This window comes from Onychomys torridus, chromosome 3, assembly GCF_903995425.1.
Source record: "Onychomys torridus chromosome 3, mOncTor1.1, whole genome shotgun sequence".
Taxonomy (NCBI): Eukaryota; Metazoa; Chordata; class Mammalia; order Rodentia; family Cricetidae; genus Onychomys; species Onychomys torridus.
This window is the reverse complement of record NC_050445.1, coordinates 17255537-17278154: the sequence shown is the minus strand read 5'-3', so window position 1 is coordinate 17278154 and position 22618 is coordinate 17255537. Positions and strand designations below refer to the sequence as shown.

The window sequence follows — 22618 nt, the reverse complement described above, 5'->3', positions numbered from 1 at the left end:
TTCCAAAAATGGCCTAAGGAAGGCTATTGAGATGGTTTAAGGGTCAAAGTGCTTGCTGCAACGCCTGAAAATCTGACTTCAATCCCAAAGACACACACAGTGGAAAAGAGATCTCTGAGTCCTGAAAAGTTTTCCTTTGACCTCTACACTTGCACTGTGGCACACTTGATCATGTACACAGACACAAACGCAATAAACAAGTGAATGTAACAAAAAAAAAAAATTAAAAGAAAAAAAAAAACAATCGAAAGCAAGTTTCACAGTGTAGTTCACTTTGATCAATTTTTTTCCCAATACTGTCACATTGAGGTCAATAACAATAAGTTCGTTTCTAATTTTAATCAGTGACATTCCTTCTTCCAAAGATAGTGTTGTTGTTGTTTGCTTGTTTTTTGTTTCATTTTGTTTGTTTGTTTGAGACAGGGTTTCACTGTGTAGCCCTGACTGTCCTGGAACTCACTCTATTGACCAGGCTAAAACTTGAACTCACAGAGATCCATCTGCCTCTGCCTCCCAAGAACTGGGATTAAAGGCGTGCGCCACCATTGCCTGGCCAACAGACAATTTTTAATGAATAACTGAATTCTGGAATTGAGTAAAAGGACCTTTATAATAGTCCAACAGTGTTAATTGAGCAGCCCCCTCCAACATGAAGACGAGCATATATTCTAGACTTCCCAATGAAGCAGAAGTGAATTTACTGACCTATATTATACATGAATTACTTTTTAAAGAACAATATAATGGCTTGACTCAACAACTTCAAAAACAAAATATACAAATATTTCTTGTGGAAATGTTGGTTATTTTCCATGTTTATTACTGATGTGGTTGAGAGCAGGACACTGGGCTCTACTCTGTGGACTGTCCCCTACTCTAGTGTGTGACCCTGGGCTATTTCCTTAACGTAACACCCTTTAGTATCCCAACCTACAAAATTAGGAAAATATCATCAGGTTAGTAAGAGGATTCAATGAGTCAGAATGTCCAGCCTTGTTAGAGTTGCATACAGTTAATACTGCATCCGTTTGGGCCATTACCTGCAATTATAAGTATCATTGTGGTTCTGAAAATAGATGCCATTGGAGTATGGGGATGGTTCAGACAAAACTGTAATACCTTCCACACTCTAAAATACATCTCATAATTCATACTTTAATTACTAGGGCTGTGATCTATTTCTAAAACAGAGCATTTAAAAAAAGACTCAAGACATAAAATTGAAACATTGATCAACTCCGGAAAATATTGGAGGTGCTCTTCAGTACCAAATATCTACCAAAGTTTTCATTTTTATCTAAAAAAATGAATGATCACATCCAACTATTTATGATATAAATTTTCTTTCATCTGTAATAAGTGGCAGAAAGCTGTAAGTATGGTCAATAATGCAGGTAAGCAGACAGTCTTCTCTCCAATCGAAGCCTCTTTTGTCAATGAGGTCTGCAGGAACCCTGCACTATGGGATCCACATTTTCCTCAGGGGAAAAAAAAAAGTATTCTTTACTGTGCCTGAATTTAACAGAGCTGTCAATCATGACTGACTACTTTGATTGAAAGGGTTCATATATTATTTTTATCACTGAATATTTTCAAGAATGTACTACTGATCTCTTTAAAATAAGTCATTGGATACCCTAAAGGGAATCAGAAAGATCAGGATTTATAAAAGCTATTGTTTTTGTATGTGGAAACTATTAATTTCTTCACTTCTTAAAATGTGCCTGTAAAACATTGTATTATGAAAGTTTTCTGGACTTTTAAACCACTTACTTCCAATACAGGGATTTGTTCAAATGCTGGTGATTTTTGAAACCTAATTATCCTACATTATTTTTTTTTGAAGAACTTTTTTTAAAAAAATTTTAATTTAATTTAATTTTACATATCAGCCATGGATTCCCCTGTCCTCCCCTCTCAGTCCCTTCCCACCTTCCCCCTAATCAAGCCCTGCCCCCATTCCCATCTTCTCCAGGGCAAAGACTCCCCTGGGGATTCAATTCAGCCTGGTAGATTCAGTCCAGGCAGGTCCAGACCCCTCCTCCCTTCACCCATGCTGAGCAAAGTGTCCCAGCATTGGCCCCAGGTTCCAAAAAGCCAGTTCATGCACTAAGGACAGGTCCCACTGCCTGGGGGCCTCCCAAACAGTTCAAGCTAATCAACTGTCTCATTTATCCAGAGGGCCTGATCCACTTGGGGACTCCTCAGCTTTTGGTTCATAATTCATGTGTTTCCACTAGTTTGGCTATTTGTCCCTGTGCTTTTTCCAATCATGGTCTCAACATCTCTCACTCATATATCTCTTTCTCGCCAATTGGAATCCCAGAGCTCCACCCAGGGCCTGGCCAAGGATCTCTGCATCTGCTTCCATCAGTCATTGGATGAGAGTTCTAGCATGACAGTTAGGGTGTTTGGCCATCCGATCACCAGAGTAGGTTAGTTTGGACTTTCTCTCAACCACTGCCAGTAGTCTATTGTGGAGGTATCTTTGTGGATTTCTGGGGACCTCTCTAGCACTTTGCTTCTTCCTGTTCCCATGGGGTCTTCATTTATCATTGTCTGTTATTCCTTGTTCTCTCTCTCTGTTCTTGATTCAGCTGGGATCTCCCACTTCCCTAAGCTCTCTTTGCCCCCAACCCTATGTATTTTATGAAATTATATTTGAAAATAATTTGCAGTAGCCCATTAGCTGCTTGAACATTGCCAATATTGTTTTTATGTCCATAAGTACTAGGTGCACATTTTAATAATCCAGAAATAATTTGTGGCTCACAAATGCCCATTTGTAATGGAGCACTTTATTTTATATAATAAGCAATTATAGTAGATAGACTAAAATACTTACTTTACTGCAGTTATAGTAGATAGATTAAAATAATTACTTATTTTACTGCACACAATTGCATAAGCACTGACAATCTGAATCATTTCCTAAGAGTAGGGATTAAAAGTGATTTGGAGAATACGAGATTGGGAAAGGAGAACACTCAGTGCAGTCACTTGCACACAGAACATTTGCTAACTGTTGTGTCCTTCAAGTTTTAAAAGCAAATACAGTAACAAATAAATTAATCACTAGATAAGTGAATCAAACTAAGCAAATAAACAAAATAACCAAAGCACCAGTAGCCTGAAGACCTAAGAAACATAGCTAAATTGACTTATTATTGAGGTCATGAAGATGAATATTTAATCTAGTATGTTAATGGTTTTTATAAGGATAGTAGAGTGGTGCAAAAGGCAAATAGTTTTGTATTTTCTGAGTAGCAGCAGCACTTCTCACTGGACAAAAGTCAAGTATCTCAGTGCATAACTGATGCAGCCCACATGCCCTTTACATCAAGGACATGTGGTCATCTTCATGTATTTTCAGCAATCTTGTGAAAAGTCAGTTAATGGGACTAGGGATAGAGCCCAGCTGAGCACTTGCTCTTGCAGAGGACCAGGTGCAGTTCCCAGCACTCAGGGAGTGACTCACAATCATCTGCAACTCCAGTTCTAGGAGATGAGACACTCTCTTCTGGATTCTGCTGCCACCAGGCATGCATATGGTACACATGCACAAACATATATGCACACATTCATACACATGAAAATAAATTAACCATTTTTTAAAGAAAAAATGCCAAGTATTATGGTATATATTTTGTCTGTTCATGCATCATTTCAAGAAATCTATTGTTTTTGTCTATATCGACACAGGGGAGGGAATGTATCTTAAGAAAATACCTACAGTGCATGGATAGCATAATATGAAGTTTGTGATCTTACTTCCTCAGTTCTACTTTTGTATATACACAGCTTTCTTGAAGTGAGTGGCCTTCATACCCTAATTGATCAAGTTTTAACTTTGGGATGTTCATACCTTTGCCAGGGTGACTTGATTGTTGAAGGAGAAGCTTAATCTTTGGATAAATTACTATTCAAATGATATGGATGAAGTCTTGAGTTATTCCAACCAACTATGACTTTCGTGTGTGTGTGTGTGTGTGTGTGTGTGTGTGTGTGTGTGTGTGTGTGTGAGATTGTCCAAGTGCCACGGCATGTATGTGGAAGGCAGACGACAACTTGTGGAAGTTGCTGCTCTCGTTATGCCATGTGAGAGGCTAGGATTAAAACCATGCAGGCAGGGTTGGTGGGAAGTGCCCAATTGACATTCGGAGAGGCATCATCTTGCAACTGATGGAAACACAGGTGCAGACCCACGGTATAACATTAGTGGAGCTCAGGGAATCCTGCAGAAGAGGGAGAGAAAGGATTGCGGGAACCAGACGGGTCAAGGACATCACAAGAAAACCCATAGAATCAACTAAAATGGGTGTGGTTATATATTGTGTACCCCAATAAAGCTTAGCTGGGAATCAGAGGACCATAGAGGTCAGGCAGTGGTGGCACAAACCTTTAATCCAATGACTCAGGAGGCAGAGATCTGTCTGGATCTCTATGAGTTCAAGGCCACAAACTGAGCTACATAAGAGACACAGAACCAGGCAGTGGTGACACATGCCTTCAGTTCCAGGAAGTAATGAGGCAGGACACAGAAAGGTATATAAGGCATGAGGAAAGAGGAACTTACTCTCTTTATGCTGAGGATTTAGTAGAGGTAAGGACTTGTGCCTAGCTTGCTCTGCTTCTCTGATCTTTCAGCTTTCACCAAGTATAGGTCTCTGGGTTTTCTATTAATAAGACCATTTAGTGATTCATGTTATTCCTGGGCTCATAGGGACTCACAGAAACAGAACCAACAATCAGGGAGCCTGCATGGGACTGACCCAGGCACTCTGCATATATGTTACAGTTGTGTAGCTTGGTCCTCTTGTGGGACTCCTAACAATGGGAGCAGGGGCTGCCTTTGACACTTTTACTGGCTTTTGGGACCCTACTCATACTGAATTGCCTTGCCCAGCCTCAATACACGGAGAGGTTCTTATTCTTACTGCAGCTTGATATGCCATGTTTTATTGATATCCATGAGAGAGAGACCTGCTCTTTCCTGAACAGAAATGGAGGAGTGGATTGGGAGGAGGGGGGCAAAGGGAGGGTGAGGAGAGGGACTGGGAGTTGAGGAGGGAAGAGAAACTGCAGCTGGGATGTAAAATAAATAAATAAATAGAAAATAAGTAATAAAAGAAATACATAATCTTTTTTTTAAAGGCAAAAGTGTTTTAAAGGCACAAAAGGCAAGATTGAGACTATGAAGATCAAGGAAGACCATGTAATAAGCACTTGTAAGAACAACCCTGTGGGCCATCCACAGCAACATCGAATGTGGGACTCTATGGTACTGCATCCCTCTGTGGCACTTGACTTGCCAGTGCTGGTAAACACTGCATTCAGCTACAGTGATCAGGATAAAGCTACATAGTGCTCTGCTGAGGGGGAAGCAGACAGGAACCACCCTTCACATTTCACTAACATAATTATTTCCCTATTCACATCACAGCTAACTCACATGACAGAAAGATGCCTTTTATCAGAACAGACTGCACTAGGTTGTCTGGTGTCAACTATGGAGTGTCACAACCCAGCAGAGGCAAAAAAGCAGATTCCCAGGCACACTGAAGCCAGGAGGAAAAGTTCATGGAGCTCACTGGTAATGACAGCTGAGATTTTCATGAATAGAAAGGATCAAATACATATGCTAGATGTGTATGAGGGTGGCAAGTTACATGATTTCACCAAAGTGAAGGACTATGCTTGAATTAACAGTGTGATAAGCTTATAAAGGGCCTTAAAAGTCAGGCAGACAAGTCTACACCTCATCAGGAAATAGAAAGAAAATATAGCTTCAACACATAGAAGTGATCTTAGGAAATACTCATTTGGCTCCAATAAAAAAAGATTTACCCATGTAGGCTACATGAAATGCAAGATTATCAGTAAAACATGGCAGTCCAATTGTCAGACCTTTTAAAGGCATAATATATTGAAGAACTCTTGAATAAATTGAATGCAGAGCTATCCTTTAATTTGCTAAATTGAATGTGTATAGCCAACATCATGTCAATGTAGCTGACCTACACTGGTCAAACATACCTTTCACAGTCTAATTTCAGATATGAACCACTCTATCATGTTTAAAGTAACAAGCACAATAGTTTGGAAATTTAACACTGGTATAAACCATGTTCATTTTCCTTTGGTTGTGCATGGAGAAAAAAAGACTTCTAACTGGCAAAGTTGAAACATGCACATCTTTACTCTTCAGATGTACTTATGATGCAGGTATCGCTGTACCACTCTCTCATTGAAGTCTAAATCCCAGAAGATATAGCCTAATCACTCTTTTTACTTGGTTTCCATCCTGTTGTCTGCTGCATCTGACATGTGTTTAATAGAAGGTAACACAAAATGAATAAAGAACAAATATGTGGCTAAGCATTCTAGCAGCTGACCACAGCTAAAATATTTCAGGATGAGTGAAAACATATTCATAAGTTTCTGTGTGAGCCAGAAAGGTCTTTGTGGTACATTTCCCCTTGTTCTCTGTGGTGGGTGGTTAAGGTTTTGTGTCAACTTTGCCCATATACACTGTTTGGCCACAAGGGCAGATGGGTTTCTCATCTGCAATCTTTTAGCTTCAGGCAAAGTAGATCCCTTTCTGTAATGTGAGTGTGTCTTATCTGATCAGCCAAAGATCTCAGAGCAGAAGCAGAGGTTTTCTGGGGAAGGAAGAACTCTGCCTACACATGGAAACACACAAATTCCAGCCTACCAATCAATTCTACTGAACTGTCAGATGAACCAGTTTCTTAAAATGAAATCCTTGATAGATAAAAAGACAGATATATGGATAGTACTGTGCCTTTTTCTCTTGAAAACAGTGATTCCTATAATTGTTCCACTAGTTGGACTAAAAGTATCCATAATCACTAGAGAAAGTCACGCAAGGCAGGTGTCAACATAATAAATACTATTTCCATTCACCTATATATGTTTGTACCCGCACATGGACCACCAAGAAGGATCCAGGTTCAAATTAATTTCAATGCATTTTAATTGAAAACATTTGTGCTGGTTTTCAATGAGTTTTTACTGCATTATTGTCTCTGTCAAGGAACGTAATCAAAGCAAGACCTCATCTTTCCATGCACACTCTTGAAGTCAGAGCAAATTCTCACTCTGGGTCCCCAGAATCCTGACCTTTCTGTGTGCTCAGGATTCCCAGTGTTCTAATCACACCATTTTGTTTGCACAACACAAAAGATTCATGGGCTTGTTAAACATGTTCCTTTCTCCCGGCACTTCTACAAACATCCCACAAAGCTGTATATAAACTCAGTCTTGACACAGTTTTTAAACAACTTTTTCTTTACACATGTCAGCCACAGTTTTTATGAGAATTCCAGTCTTAGTATCATTAGAAAATGGCACCCGTGACTTTTAACCCATACAATTAGTGGTAATCATATATTTTATATAACCAGAAAAAAGGAATTCACTTATTTTTCCAAACTCTGAGTTTATTTGGGCTGATTAAAAATACTTCTGCTTTATTTTTCATCATGCTTTAGAAGTCTTTTTCCATATGCCTAACTTATTTTGAATTCATATTATTTATCATAGTTATACAAGTGGGCTCCCAAGGGAAGAAATTACTAGGAAATACAGGTTCCCCACACATACACTTCATTATTGAAGCCTTCCTGTTAGCAATTCAAGAAAGAAGAGGAAGAATAAAAATAAACAGATGGCTGTAATTTGTGTAGTGTATCTACTTCAAAAACATGAAAGGTATAACTGTAGAGTGGAAATACATCCACATAATTGCTGCACAATGGAGCGCTGTGTTTCAGGCTCTTGAAATACAGGAAATTCTAAACAAAAGAGAATCTTTTCCCAAACTACCCTCTAGATATCCCTATAAAGATTCCTGTGAACAGACACACACTCTGTTAAAAAAAAAAAAAAAAAAGGCACAAGTGTGATAAAAAGCAATCAGCCTTACACACCTTCCCAGACATGGACATTTGAAAAATGTGGATCTGTTCAGGGAAGCTAGAGATGCCACATTCCAGAAGCCCTTAGGATGTGAAGGTGGAGTAGGTTCCTTCTGCTTTCAGGAAGTGACAAAAGCCATTCTCCCAACAGCCTGCACAGCTCTTACTTCCTGGGCCCTGCCAACCCTGAATGCACACAGCACAGATCCACATTCCTCTGACCTTTCACTCTCCTTGAGAACTTTCCTAATGAAAGTCGAGTGACTGGGTTCCATATTAGGAATAAGTTTTTAGTTTATGAAATAGCCAAATAGAACAGCATTTGAAGAAACTAAAGACTGGTTATCAGGGTAGTGGCATGCATTCAAAGTAATTCACATAAAATGGACAGTCAAGTCACTGTTTTAGTGTGTGTGGATGTGACATGTGTGAATATGTGGTGTGGGGGGGTGGAGGGTGCAGGTGTGTGTGTGTGTGTGTGTGTGTGTGTGTGTGTGTATATTTTCATGTGTGTCCAGGTTCAAGTGCACTTGTGTATCTGAGTATATGGAGGCCAGAAGTTAACCTTGGGTGTTTTTCTCAGTTGTGCTCCACCTTTTCTTTACTACTAATTGATTGATTGGTTGGTTGGTTGGTTGGTTGGTTGGTTGGTTGGTAATTAATTGGTTAGTTGCTTGGTCAGTCAGTTTGTTGGTTGGTTGAGAGAGGGCCTCTCACTGAACTTGGAGCTCACTGATTTGGGATTTGTCTATGCTGGCTGGTCAGCAGGCTCCAGGGATCTTTCTCTCCTGTTTCCTCAGTGCTGGGATCCCAGGTGCATGAAGCAGCTGCCGGTTTTTATGTGGTTGCTGAGGTTCTCATGTTATATAGTAAACATTTCGTTGACTGAGCCATCTCCACAACTATGCTCCTAAAAGTCAAGTCACTTTCAGGCAGTAGTAAAGTTATGCAACCAGACTCACTGAGAATCTCCATATCTTTGTTTTAGATCAGATTCAGAAGCAAAAGAATAAAATTTAAACCTCTTGCCTTTACAAGGCCTGTAGTACAAGCAAACGTGAATTATGGAACATTAAATGGAGATTTAGTAGAGAAGTCAGTTGTTGCTGGAACTCAGAAAAAAACTCCTAGCATGGAATTAAGATGCTGCCTTGAGTTAATACTTGCACTGAACTTTGAAGGATCTGCTGGAATAAACCAAGTGATGGAAAGTTAGCACTTCAAGTGAGAATGCAGAGTCTACCACAGTGGCTTCTAGCATTGGTATACTATAAACAACCACAATTGCACTTTGAAACACAAGTCTTCACGATACAAGTACCCTGGAAAGGGATAGAAGACTTCCTAAAATTCAGATTTACCACTCTGTCCTATACTCCAGTTAAAACTCCCTTTCTTTAAAAAAAAAAAAAAAAAAAATCTCCTCTGTTCATTTCTTGCATTACACTTAGGTGCTTTCTGTGCCATCACACACTGGATTTGACTCTTCAGAAATGTCCTGGGATCCCTCAATTCCTGTCTTCAGTGGAGAGCTAGGATCCTGTGATCTTCATCCTATTAGTGTTCTAAGGAGGCCTGCTAGTTCATACTGTCCTGTCTCTGTAATGGTAAAACATCAAGTAACTCCAGCTGTACACGCCCTCTGATACACGGACATTTCAAAATGTGGATTTGTGTTGAGAAACAGGAAATGCCACATTCCAGAAGCCCTTAGAAATTCAGGCAGAGCAGGTTATTCCTGGTCTATGGAAGTGACAAAATAATTTTCCTTTGACCTCCATTCTCCAATCCATCCTTCCCACTCTAGGACATGCCATCAAAAACTGGACTGCTATTGATGGAGAAGCTGTCTCTCTATTGCCTATATTTACACACTGGGGCACAGTGTAAGAAATGTGACTCAGTGGACTGGAGAGACAGCTCAGCTAGCAAAGAGTTTGCCTTACAAGTACGAGTTCAGTCCCCAGAACGCACACTGAACAACAGCAACAAAAGCTGAGTGTGGTGGTATACACTTGTAATCCCAGGGCTGGAGGGGTGGAGGCAGATGGATCAGTGGAAACAACTCTGCTTGGCAAGTTCTAAGCCCGTGAGTGATCCTGCCTCCATAAAGATGGGTAGAATCTTGAGAACAGTATTTGAGGTTGTCCTCTGGCATTCAGACACATGCACAAACACAAAAAGAAAAGAAAAGAAACATAGCTCAAAGTCCATTTTTGTCTTAATATTGTTCAAAGTTTATATACTTTTTGAGTATAAGTCTGCAATGCTTCCTTTAATGACTCAGTTTAGTAATGCATATTTTTAAAAATCAATTAGAATGTAATTCATTATTGTATGTAACTCATACATTCTAACTTTTAAGAAACTGATTCATTAGTAAGTACTTTTAATATTCCTTAGTATTTGGATATAATACAATATTTCAAAATTTTAAATCAGATAACTATCATTGAGTTATTTATTCCATAGGTAATAGTTTTTTTTTTAGGTGTGTGTGTGTGTGTGTTTTGCTTCTATGCATATATACGTACCTCATGAATGTTTAGTGCCCACAAATAAGTGGAGGGTATTGGATCATGTGGAACTGTAGTATGGATGTCTGTGAGTCATCATGGGGCTGCTGAGAACCAAACCCAGGTCCTTTCCAAGATCAGTAAATGTTCTTAACTGCTGAGCCATCTCTCTAGAGTGATGATAGTCTTCTTAAAATTTAGAATCCATTTGAAATCCAAATTAAAATTTAGTGTACAAACTTATTGGTTTTTGTCAGCTATGAAATATATTCATCTATTACCAGAAATAAGCTGCTGTAAATTGGCATTTCTAGGACTGACTGAGTTGGGTTTATGGGTGTTTTCTTCCTTTTCCCTCACAGGCTTCAGATACAAGGATACTTATCTCCTTGGTGTTTTTCCTGAATGTCCTTGAAAAACATTGAACATTAGAAAGAAATAATCCCTGGCCACACTTTATATATCCAGACAATACTCCAGTAATTTGTGTCTCTTTAAAAGAAACAATGCTGGAAAAGACAGACATACAAATAGTCTTCCAAATGAGCAATACCCCAGAGAATCAAGGGCTAAGGATTATTTCTGCGATTCTTGTTTGGTTTGACTTTACTTGAAATTTTGATGCAGGTTTAGGTTATACTATTTGCTAGTATGCAAAAACAAAGCCACATAACTGCACAAACACATATGCAAACACTTAAACACAGCAGTGAAAACGTATTAGCAGAGTCACAATATTTAACTAATTCCAAGAAAGGGCTTATATCAGAGGACAGGTACTCAAACATCACAAGATGTCTCCATTGGGTTAATGAGGAAGATTTATTGTACGGTTTCTCAAGTTAAATCAGGGCAGTAAAGCCAGCTTGTTAAACACTTCCTGAGCACAAAAGGGTATTAGATTTCATCAAAGAAGAGTGTCATAAAAGAAGTCAACACATATGGAACATGTTTCATTATGATGTTCTGTATATTCTAAACACATTTCTTTATGATGGTCCATACATTCTAAACAGATCATATTCAAGAAAGATTATGGAAAAGCCAATGGATCCGGAATAAACAACTTCCTGGAAGCAGAGAACTCACAAACTAAAGGAGCCACTACCCATGTTGGTATACACATGTATTTGGCATCACAGTAGACACAGAAGAGCTTGCGTTTCAGAAAGTGTGGATTAAGTTGTTTGACAATCATCATATGTTACTTGAAAATACCTCCTTTCAAGTTCTGCCATAGAAGGGCCATTCTCTTTGAAACTGACTTAGATCTAAGGGACATTTTCAGATGTAGTTCAATTGTAAGGCACTCCAGTGAGGAAAGGTTAGATATGGCAAAATGAACCACTCTGGTCTAGGATATGGCAATATGCCATAAAGTGTTGGCAGCATGAAGCCCCGTGGTAACTACTGGAATGAAGCACACCTCTAGCTGGAAATGCTAGAGAGCCAGGAAGCAGGCTATGTTTTAGCAGTGTGCTGGCAGACAGGCTCAGGAAATTAAGTAGTTTCATAAGAGGCTGTCTTTAAAGAAATAGAGATTTCTGGAAAAAAAAAAAAGAGGGGGCTTCCTTCAATGGTAGGATGGGGAGAACAAGTAATTTGCAAAGACATGAAGAAAAATATTAAGAGATAAATGAATTTCAACTATAAGAAAGAAGCCTATTACAAATAAAGCCGCTATGAACATAGGTGAGCAAGTGTCCTTGTGGTATGATTGAGCACTCCTTGGGTATATGCCCAAGAGTTGTATCACTGGGTCTTGAAGTAGATTGATTCCCAATTTTCTGAGAAATTGCCATACTGATTTCCAAAGTGGCTATACAAGCTTGCGCTCCCACCAGCAGTAAGGAGTGTTCTCTTACTCCACATCCTCTCCAACATAAGCTGTCATCAGTGTTTTTTATCTTAGCCATTCTGACAGGTGTAAGATGATATCTCAGAATCATTTTGATTTGCATTTCCCTGATGACTAAAGATGTTGAGCAATTCCTTAAATGGCTTTCAGCCATTTGAGATTCTTCTGTTGAGAATTCTCTGTTTAGACCGGTACCCCATTTTCTAGAACCCGGAAACAACCTAAATGCCCCTCAACTTAAAGATGGATAAAGAACAGTCGAGTTGGGGGAGGGAATGGACAGGGATAGCAAAGAAAGAGATATCTTGATCGGGGGCCATTATGGGGTTAGAGATAAACCTAGTGCCAGGGAAATGCCTGGGAATCCACAAGAGTGACCGCAGCTAAGACTCCTAGCAAAGGTGAAGAGGGTGACTGAACTGGCCTTCTCCTGTAATCAGATTGGTGAATATCCTAAATGTCATCATAGAACCTTCATCCAGCAACTGATAGAAGCAGATGCAGAGATCCACAGCCAAGCACTAGGCTGAGCTCCTGGAGTCCAGTTGAAGAGAGGGACGAGGGATTATATAAGCTGGGGGGGGGGGTGTCAAGATCATAATGGGGAAACCCACAGAGACAAGTGACCCGAGCTTGTGGGAGCTCATAAACTCTAGGCCAACAGCTAGGGAGCCTGTATGGAACTGGTCTAGGCCCTCTGCATGTGGGTGACAGTTGTGTAGCTTGGTCTGTTTGTGGGACACTAGCAGTGGGACCAGGATCTGTCCCTGGCAAATGAGCTGGCGTTTTAGAACTTACTCCCTATGGTTCAGCCGTGATGCAGGGGGAAGGAGCTTGGCCCCACCTCAACTTGATATGCCATACTTTATTGATTCCCATGGTAAGCCTTACCCTTTCTGAGGAGTGGAAGGGGTGCAAGTGGGAATGAAGCAGGGGGTGGGAACGGGAGGAGAGAAAGGAGGGGGAACTGTGGTTGGTATGTAAAAGAAAAAGAGAAAAAGAAACTTTGTGGTTGAATATCGAAGATTTCTTATATTACAACACCTAGAATGCTGGGCTAAACAAGCATATATATTTCCTACTGCACAGAAGAAGTGCCCCTCAATCAGGGCTGGGCTAAGGCAGAAGTTGAGAATTAAACAATTATAGTAACAAAAACAGACTGTGACAAGTGTTACAAAATAGGCTGAAAGAGTAATATCCAGTTAAACAATCAACTATTTTTCTCTTTGAGATTATTATTCATCTAATTTTCCTCACTGACTTAAACATATGATAAAACATATACACGTATGCAATTAGTCTAGTAAAGGGTTTCATGACATCCAAGTTCACCTCTATTCCTGGGTGTCTACGGTGTCAACCTTTAAGTATATTTTCTGCTACACACACTTTGATTAACACATCACTTAAATAGACGAATTGGTGAATAAAAGTTAAAATAAACTATACTTCCTCCTCTTCATGGGACGAGATCATGATTCCTAACTGATCTGACTTTTCTTGAGCAAGTTACCCAAAATTCCAGAGTCTGAGCTGCACTTCTCCAAAAATGAAATAGAATGTATGGCTGGACAGCCTGTGCATAAAGGCACACATTTTCAAAACTACACGTGTTACAGCTTCATTACCCAATTAAAATTCAGAGTGGAGGGGATTGTATTGAAATTGAGAGGGGATGGTATCAAAGGTTTACATTATTTCAGAAAAGCAAAGAGACAATGGGAAAATCAGCTTTGCCCATCCTCCATCACCTCTCCCACCTGCCCAAGAATCAAGAGCAGCAGCAGTGAAGAGAGAGGAAATGATGAGTATGTACTGATGTTGCTGTGCCCGGTCAATCAGACTCCAATAGGAGATACATCCTTGGGTGGTGAGATCACCCAGAGGGTAAAGTACCTACAGATAAGCTGCACAACCCATGGAGAGGGAGAAAACCGACTCCCGGGTGGCCTTCACATAAGCACACACAACCACTAATCAATATAATAGTTTAAAATATACATAGAGCTATTATATAAATACAGTGTTCTTAAGAAAGGGACAGAAAATATACTCTTTCAAACCTTCTCAGCCTGCTAGTTAATAAACTTGCATCATGTAATTAAAAAGTTCAGTCTGGTCTAAATAGCCTTACAGGCCATAGTGCAGAGACACAAAACTACTTTCATCATTACTATTAGCTAGAAATTGGCTTTGCAGTGTTAGAAGAAATACATGACCCAAGATATAAAGTACTTATCACAAAGAAGGATCCAGCTCATCAGAAACATTGTTATTGTTGTTGACAAAATTATATTTTTGTTGCACTGTTCGAAAAATATAAGAGACAGTGGTGCCTGTGTTTGACAAAGCTCCAGAGACACCTTCACCTTCAAAGCTTTCTTAGAATAGCTTTCTTTGGAAGAAGTCCTTAGGATGAGGGTACAGATTCTGAAGTTTTTAAAAAATATTTATTTACTTTATTGTTCGTGTGTGCATGTGTGCCTCAGTGTATGTGTGTGTGTGCTGTATGCATGTAGAAACCTGCAGAGGTCAGAAGAAAATGTTAGGTCCCTGGAATGGAAATTATGAGATGCGATATGAATGCTGGGAACCAATCCCAGGTCCTGTATAAGAGCAGCAAGTGCTTTTAACCACTTGGCCACCTCTCCAGCCACTAGACATTCTGTTATTTTTTCAGTCATTCAGTCAGCTACTGTTTCCTGAATATTTTTGAGGTAAGCACTGGTAATTTCTGATGATTTGATACTGAGCCAATTCCAAAATGCACATACAATTAAAAGCTGCAGTATGAGCCCAGAGCTAAAACAATACATAATGGAACAATTGACTTAGCACAGAAATCCAAGAGAAGTAACTTACATCTGAATATTTAAATTAGACGAGGAAGGGGAAAGAACAGGAGCAGTGCTAAAGGACACACAGGAAATAAACTCATGGATGTGACTCAGGAAAGGTGTGTAGATTTTTATCTAAATTACTTGCAGGAGTAATGCTTTGCAACAGCTCCACCTTTGTGATGCTGTGGCTATACGCCTAAAGTAAATTATCAGTCTAATTTTATAAAAACTCTTTAAATTGCTGGGTGGTGGTGGCGGCGGCAGCGGCGCCGCAAGCCTTTAATCCCAGCACTCAGGAGGCAGAGGCAGGCAGGCAGATCTCTATGAGTTCGAGGCCACCCTGGTCTACGGAGTGAGTTCCCGAACAGGCTCCAAAGCTACACAGAGAAACGCTGTCTCAAAAATAGCAAACAAACAAACAAACAAAAAAAAAAAACTCTTTAAATTATGAATGTAATATAAATAAGACCCTAAGATCCAAAGCCGTATTCAAAATTCTAAGTATCTAAGTGATTTGGCCAAACAACTTCATTTTCAGTGACAAAAAGAAATATTTTTAATAATTTTAATATCATATGGATGATGTTTGTAAGCATAGATGGCCACTATCATTTTCCCTTTTAATGTATTACACAGGGAAACAGTTAAATTGAAAAAAATAAACAAGAATACTTTGTAGTTTGATGAAGTTGCAGGTGGCCAGTTTTACATCTTCATAATTACCTTCAGCTCCCAAATGAAGCATGTTTCTTCCATTAAAGCTTTCGCTCAGCCTCTCCTTGTTCCCACTGCTTCTTTTACCCCATAGTTCATTATTTATTGCTAACTGACACTCTTGCATAGTGAAGATCATATTGCCGATAAAAGCTCACGTCCATTACAGAAAGCCAGTAGGTTTTGTCACTACCCAGTAGGGAAATCAAGCAGAAGCTCTCAGTCATATAGTAGCCAAGGTTACATTATCAAAATGATACACCTGTGATGTCTAATCCACAACCAAACAGCAAAGAGATTAGCTGACAGAGAGACAGACTGATCAGTGCCTGGCTGGAAATCACTCACACGTGAATATGAAATCTGATCTAATAGGCTTTCGCTCTGGAATGACTTATCCAAGCACTGTCAACAACACAGATATATGAAAACCTTTTAATTCAGCTAATCTGAAAGTAATTCCATTTGGTTATTGGAAGTCATACCTATTGTTTGCACAGTTTATTTACGGTCACCGTAACGTACTTCTGAGCTGCCATGTTGGATAGATAGGCTCAAAGTTGACTCTGCTGTTTCCAGTTATGTTTGCCAAATGAAGAAATGCAGTTTAAACATTCAGTGTTTCCCTAGAAAGTCTCTCTCACTTTACATACACAGGTTGCATCCTTATAAAAGACCTTCAGATTCTATTTTGTACCATAGCACAGATTGCAGTGTATACAAACACACACACGCACACACACAAGGTCAGAACATAGATGGGTCATGTGACTATTAGTAATACAGTCTCCTGCCAGGAAATAGGAAAAGGATCTTTGAAAGTGTTTCCACTCTTCCGAAAACGTTCCCACAGGCCTGGTATCATCGCACTATACCCATGGTAGGTAATGTGAGGGTAGCCAAAGTGTCATTTGTATACAAGTAAGAAGTTGAGATAAAATCTAATCCATGCAACAAATCCACCAGTTTTCAAATAAAAATAAGAGTAAATACATGATTTAGTGGATATGTATTTACATGATAATAAAGTGTTAAATGTTCTATCCGTGTTCATCAATACTGCTGTTATCACACTTCTTTGGGGAAGAGACCCAAAAGTGTTTTAGAAAGGAAACAGCAACCACCCTAACATGAAGAGACAGTACACCACAGATTTGATACTGCTGACAAACAGTGCCTTAACGTGACATAAAAGACATTTACACACTTTAAGTGCTGTTTCCTACAAGTACATTACTGCTGTAGAAGTCCAAGAATAAACTCCTTATTAAAAAATGTACCGATTTACCCTCTCAAGTGCAGAAATACTGACCATAACCTTCAAGAAGAGAAGTCATGGAACATTTTTACATCAAAATGGACCCAAAAGGCCAAATATTTAACATTAACCAAATCTGTTTCAAAGCATCTTGTCTACCCTGTGTCTACTTTGCTGTTCTCTAGTCCAGGAGATATTACTTCTTAAGCCTTGTCACCACAACTTACTCATCCCACTACCCCTTCAATCAGTAAGTTTGACATACCCACTGGGGAGTTTTCAGACAAAACCTACCATTAAATGTTACTGTCATGCTCTGCACCCCTGGACTCCTCACTAGACCTGTAGTCTCAAGCCATCATGGGCTGTTAATAATGTATTTAACTAAGCACATCAGATGCCTTCAAACTGCCCATAAGCTCATGAAGGTCGGGATGTAAAGAAGAGAGTTCCTGCATTCCTCAAAACTGTCAAGACAACCCATTGCTCAATACAGACCTTTAATATGAGTACTATAATGAGTAATAAAGTACAATAAAGAGGCAAATCAGGTCATAAATGTTTCATTTTCTACTTCAGGAATTTGGTATCAACTAACGGCCCATAGTATAAGGATCAGCTTTAAAATAAGAAAGAGTCACTGATTCCAAAGACATTAACAACATTCCATAAATATGACTTCCAGCATCGCGGTGATGGAATTATCACTATGTGCCAACAGACCCAAGAGTGCTGCTGTGTAATAGCCTTGCTATGATACTAAACTCAATGTCTCAATGTGGTGTCCTCAGAGCCCACCTGAGGTCAAGACGCTGCTCCAGTACTGCAAATGCACCGTAAGCCAGCAGTAATAGATAGACATCTAATAGGAATCCTTGACTGTTCAAATGAACAGGGCTGTTACAAACAGCTGCTTGCACTGGGGCTCACCCACACAAACCTTTTTTTTTTATTATTATTATTTTAAATCAAAACAGTTCTGGTCAGTCTCTAATTAAACCAGGTGATGACAAATCACTCTAATACTAGGCTGACTAGTTCTTTTTGTGTAACTACCTAAAGTGTAGTTGTAAAATGGAATTTCAGCCTGACTGAAAAAATAAACATTATATTTGGCAGTCTTAAGGAAAATCCAGCTTAAATTAATTGAAGTAGAGTCCCACTACCACAGTCCAGTCACAGTTCTCTAGAAACAAAGGTTGTTACTTCAAAGGACATAACACATTTGCTAAGGTACTCTGAGAGACACTGTCCCAACTCCCATCTAAGCCTCCACTTATGATCCTGTAATTGCACCTGTTTAAAGCAAACTAATTATTCTATAGCCTAGATGACGCGTACTCTAGGTCGTCCCCAGTAACAAGATTTTAGAGTTGGTCGCTGTGGACATAAACTCACTGAGTTGCTGCTTCTACAATCCTCCCTGGGGCTTTTAACAACAGCTCTTCATGTCAAATAGGTGAACATTCTTTGAACATCCCTTATGGGAAGGGAAGAATGGAGGGTGTGTGTTACATTTCAGGAGGAAAATGCTCAACTGTGATGCTTTCACTAGTGAAAGCTGCTGAAAGCAAGCAGGTTTTCTGTCCTGTGGTGCTACGGGGGACCTTAAAGAGGTAAGAGGAACAGACAACCTGGACACCAAAACATCAGAACAGGGATCCATGACCTCCAAGGAGCACTTCTACCTGCACAGATGGGAGTGAATTTCAGACTTCCTTCTTTCGTTTTATACAGCATGTTCTACAAGAAGGTAAAAAACAAAAACAGAATTGCTTCTAGTTCCGAGCGGGAGGGGCTGAGCGTACACAGAAGGGAACCCCGCAACTCTGCCATAAATAGCCTTTCTTCTCACTCGGGATACTAGCCCCTTTACATCAGCAAGGCGCAGCTTCCTCGCAGTAGCACCATTCACAAATCCCTCGGTCTCCCCTTTGCGCACGCTCCCTGGGCGCTGGCACTGTGTGCGCGAGTCCCCAAGACTGGAGCCAAAAGGTGAGGGGCCTGGCAGCCACCTGCTGTCAGCGCGGGGCTCACTTTCCGCCCCGGTGAATCGGCGCGAGAACACACGCTGGAGCACCCCCGCGTTCGCACCCCGCGAGCCCCGGGTGCGCCACAAAGCAATCTGTCCACTCTGTGTGGCGGGCTCGGGAGGCAAGGGCGAGCGGCGGTCGGCGCGCTGCGTGAGGCTCCCGCCTGCTCCACCGCACCGTCCCCGCCCCGGCCCCGAAGGCACCAACTCTGCCACCTAGACCCCCAGGTTGCAGGGACGGGCCACGCCACGCAGTACCCACGCTCGCCGGGCGAGTTCCCCCCGCAGGGCCCGGCGGCCCGAGCTGGGGCGAGTCACCTGGCGCTCAGCCCAGGCCCGTGCGAGCCGAGCGCACCGCGCTGCTACCTGGAGCTGCGGGCTGGTCCCGACGCGGCGTCCGTCCACTCGCGGTCGGCTGCTGTCTTCAGCACTCCTCCCGCCGCTCCCGCCTGCGCCACCGCAGCTGCTCCTCAAGAGCTTCGCAGGCAGTCATGATGAGCGAGAATGGGAGCGAGCGGGCGGGGCGCGCGGCGGGCGCGGGTGGGCGGCGGTGTGCGCAGCGGGGCCGCGGGGCGGCTGCAGCGAGCGCCTCCCGGGCAGGCCGCGCTCCCCGGCGGCAGGAGGCGGCGCCGCGGCCTCCGAGCGGGTGACAGAGTCGGGCCGGGCGGGGGCAGCCCGAGGGCGGCGCTGGCCAACCGCGTCGCTGGCTTCCGCGCACGCAGCCTGGCGCGGCGACACGCGCACACCCGCGGCCGAATCGGGGGAGGGAGCGGAGCCCGCGGTGCGCCGGATCCCCGCGCGCTGCGAGTCGCCGGGACAGATCCGGGCGCGTGGCGGGACGCTGAAAGGCTGGGAAAGCACTGCGTCTGGGTTCTGTGAAACGCGGATATTGTCTTTCCCCTCCTGGAAATAGGGGTAATTGCAATGTTCTGTCTGGGTTTTCCCCGTGTCACCCGCCCCGCGATCGTCCTGACAACTCTCTAGCGAACAAGGTAACAAGCCAGCCAGCCTTCTTTCCTTTAAACAGGTCACGCCTCCCAGTTTGTGGCTGTCAAACGTAAGAATAGAAGCCTTGGGACTGGCTGAGGGTGGACTGCCCTCCCTACAAATGTGGTCGGGGGAAGCATTCCAGAGCCAGTGAACAGCTTGACACCATTTGACTGATGAGCCCTTGGAGAAAATTTGTCACTTCAGAGATGCAAAGGATTTCTGTTGCATGGGTGCAGTTGTTTACCTAATTTATTTTCTGGTGATCCTGTCTCCCCTTGCACTGCCTCATTTCCGGTAAGGTTGTATTAGGCCTTCAGCAGTTTTCCTCGTCTACATCTCCACTCCTAATAAGTACGTATGCCTTTAGCAGACAGCACAACACATGGAAACAAACACTCTATCGGAAACATTTAACCCATTCTACTATATGGAGCATTTCGAAGTTTATAAGGTCTGTCCTACAGCAGAGTTCACCTCCTGGAGCCTTTTATAAGCTTCTTGCTCAAAGTCCAAGGTCTTCATGGTCTAGTATACTACTTTATTGGAAAAGAGCCAGTGAATGTAAGTCAACCTGCACTTCTTTGTAGTAGGTGTGCATATTTGTGTGCATGTTCTGGTTAGTCTGTCTGACTTACTGTGATGTGGCTACGGAGGTGGGGAAGCGAGAGTGAAACTGTACCTTTTGAGTGAATCTTTATGTTGGTGATTATTATACGTTCTATGAGAATAACTGCTATATATTTTTTTTAAATTTTATTATTATTATATAGGACAAAACCAGAAACTCAGATAAGCGGTAATAACAACATTGACGCTGCTGCATTTTTCTTCTTGTTTGGCTTATGACAGTTACATATTTAACATTTTTGTCAATGTGCATGCTCACGCTCATGAAAATGTCACAGGATTCTGGGTAGTGAAAGGCCTAGGACCATACATGTACCTCTGCTGTGCTACCACAACCAGTTTCTTTTGATTCTGAAGCTCCTAGTTCAGATCCTCATGCTCTGATGCCCAATTTTTCCATGTCTCATGCGGTTAAGTCCATTGAGAATGGTTCAGACATATCACAAAGACCTGAAAAAGACACAGGATGCTCTCCCTCTACTGCCCATCCAAAACTACTACGTCAGCCACCAATCTCAAGCATTTCCTCAGAACTTTGGATGGTTATTAATGAGCTGGCCTAACACCCTCTGGTGTCCCAGGCACTTTCTTTTTACAGTGTAAGAGCTTTAAAATATACTCACTTTAAGGGCTAGGTAAGGACTTTAAAAACCTGAAAATACTTGAACTCATAGATGGGAAAGTTAGGAAAGTTTTCCCCATAGTCTTTAGTAGGATAAATCTGTGGTTACTGTAAAAGGCAATTTTGTAGAACAGTTATTTCTAAACATTTTCAGTTGATGAGTTACGAGCTGTAAATAGAGTTAGCTGTAAAGAGACTTTTTTTTTTTTTAATTCTGTCCACTTTTGAAGGACAGTGTTTGATCATACTGGGCAAAGTCCTGACTGTTTTATTAACTTGGTTCTCTTTATCTCTTATTATGATCAATAGTGATTATTCCTCCATAATGCATACTTCAAAATTATATGAGATTTTCAAGGGCATTTTGGTAATACAGCTGACTGCAGTTTTCACACTCACAAATTGCATTCATAATTGGTGAGAACCATGGCAATCTGTCAGTCTCCATTTTCATTAAGGCATTAAAGCTAACATTTTCTTATTTTATGAATTTGTTTTACCAAATAAAGGTTAGAACTCATATGCACCAGACTAAATAAAAGACGTAAGAAATGCCCTAAAACACGCTTCTGAAAAGTTGATTCATTTTAACTCTTTTTTATTTTTCTTATTAAAAAAAGTCTATGTAGAAACCTCATTTATAAATGCTAATGAACACTTAAGAAGGTTAGTAAATGAATTATTCTCTTTTAAGATTTCTTCATCTTTCGAGTAGAATTTCCCAGTTGCAGCACATTCAGTGCTACAGTTTTTGTTGTGGTAGAAAAACAGAAAGCTAATGATTCTTTCAAGTTTGTTCATTTTCCTCTTTTGTGTGCTTGCTGCTGTTAGGTTCCCAAGTGGGTTCCCAATCTAACTGGCACGTAGATTGAAGATTTGGCATTGCAGTATATGATGAAAGCAAAAAAATTGGGTTGCCAATTACATATGTGCCCCTTATGTGCACTGTACTCCCACCATAGTGATGAGCCAAATTAGAAATTCCTAAGTAGCACCACTAAAACCTAAAAGTTGGGCCGAGAAAAGATAACAGAGATATTTTTCTTCTTTCTAACTTCATTACTAATCCTAAAATAAATAAGAAACTGAATTAACTTTAATACATTTGCAAAGCAGTGTGGATAAAAGTTTTAAAAACGAACTGGAGATATGGATCAATGGTCAAGTGCTTACTGTCTAGCATGGGGACCTGAATTTGATCCACAGCATTCATACCAA

The 22618-nt window shown here is 41.0% G+C and overlaps 1 protein-coding gene across 3 annotated transcripts in view; it reads right to left on the bottom strand.

Annotated features, from left to right (window-relative positions):
* Positions 1–20023, bottom strand: part of Ccser1 (coiled-coil serine rich protein 1) — a 1141750-nt gene extending 1121727 nt beyond the window's left edge. For 2 of the 3 annotated variants that reach the window (XM_036181695.1, XM_036181696.1), the window contains exon 1: positions 19528–20023. The gene's annotated coding sequence lies outside the window, so the exon portion shown is untranslated. The remainder of the gene's footprint in view (positions 1–19527) is intronic. The other variant, XM_036181693.1, reaches the window with a different exon arrangement.
* Positions 20024–22618: the final 2595 nt, after the last annotated feature.